Genomic DNA, 1,858 nt, shown 5'->3' with positions numbered 1-1,858 from the left:
CTATTCTAAACACCAGGTGTCTAGCACCAGTTGCCTGTGAAAAGTCATCCAGGATGTAGCCTACAGAAATTTGAATACAGAAAGGCTCCCTTCAGAACAAACACAGTTTTAAAAGCACATATTCAACACATGAATCAGTGAGTACCAATTCTCCTCTGAGGTTGACTTAAAAGGTAGATGAGTACTGTTGAAAATAAAGGAATTTTGGAAGGAAAAAATTGTTCTTTCTCCAGCTTTAGACACAACACTTAGGTAGAGGCCCAGTAAAACCAGTCTTTGCAATACCTTTAATGTTACTATGGCTACAATAAAGCTTTATTTTCCAAAATGACTAACGTATCTTCAGTAGTAGTTACTATTAGGGCTGTACAATATGAGGAAAATATCTAATTGTGAATATTTTGACTGATATTGCGATTGTGATATGATTCACGATATTGGAGGGAATGATTTAATTTTGAAAATTTAAATGATTATAGTGTGATTTTGCGAGGATCTGTACCAAACAAAGATGTTTTCTTTAGTTTGTAGAATAGGATTCGTAGGCGCCACAATACTTCATTCAGAATGGTTTGACAACATATTTAGCTTTTAACAAATATTGCCCCCCCCCCTTGCAATTTGGATATTGCACTAGTCCGTATTGCGATTTCGATAAAGTTGTGATAAATTGTGCAGCCCTAATTACTATAATTGATATAATTTCCATTTATTTTACACAATAACACTAAATGAGCTGTCTCATCCATTTTAAAATGTGCTGTTTAAGTTAATTTATGTAATAATAATGTTATCATGTAATGATACAACATGACTATATGTTTATTATAATGTTTACTCTGCTCAAATAACTTTGAGAGAGTGCGCCAATAACTGCAGGAAAGTGCCCAGAGCCAATGTGAATCTGTCTGATTGTGATTAATATTGTGGTTATTTAGTTAATTTGTGGCAATGGTGAAAAATGCTTGAAATGCCTAAACAGTGGGGCAGCCTCTAGCTCACCCAGTAAGAGCATGTGCCCCATGTAGGCTGAGTCCTTTGCAGCGGCCCGGATTCGAATCCGACCTGCAGCCTTTTGCTGTGTCATCCCTTCTCTTTTTCTCCCCCTTTCCTGTCTATCCACTGTCACTATCGAAAGAAGGGAAAAGCCCCAAAAAATTCTCTTTAAAAAAATTTAAATAAAAAAGCCCAAACAGTAACTGGAAAATCTCAAACCAAATTCCCCAGGTAGTAATTATTAAAAAAACTTTCATCTTTTAAAGTTAGTTAAAGTTAGTTGAAAGTAAGTTTACTGTTTGGCAAGTGACTAACTTTTTTGCACTGAGGATGATCATTGTGTGAAAGTTAATTACTTGTGTTTGTGAGTTAAGACCATGGTATACATTTGTCCTGAAAGAAAACAGAAGTCAGTCACATTGTCGATCACATAAAGCATTGAGCTCAGTAAAGCTCAGGCTACATGAAGGCAGACGGAAACGGAGGATCACATGTTTTCCATAGGAGAAAGTCCACCCTGTACAGTATGAGCAGTGTGCTGCTGAGCTTTTCAGCTTAAAGTTTGTTAAGCAGAGAGATGCTTTTATGTTGAGTCACACAACTCGTGGTGTTTACATGATGTCCTGGGTGTTGAGTTTTATTGGCTGGTTTGTATATCCAGTGTTGCAAGATGAAATTGTTGAACCGAGTTTCACATTTGTATTCGTCCAAAGTCACAGCAAGTGGTCTCATTGGTGCAGGTTTATTTTCAGCTGGTAACATCGTCAAGATCAGAAAACAATTCCACATTTGAGAGAGAGACATAAACCCGACAGCTCAGGTGGTGAGGGATCATTGTGGAAATGGTAATGGACAAGCTGCA

The sequence above is a fragment of the Perca flavescens genome, chromosome 12, assembly GCF_004354835.1.
Source record: "Perca flavescens isolate YP-PL-M2 chromosome 12, PFLA_1.0, whole genome shotgun sequence".
In the NCBI taxonomy this organism is placed as follows: Eukaryota; Metazoa; Chordata; class Actinopteri; order Perciformes; family Percidae; genus Perca; species Perca flavescens.
This window is presented reverse-complemented; position numbering follows the sequence as displayed.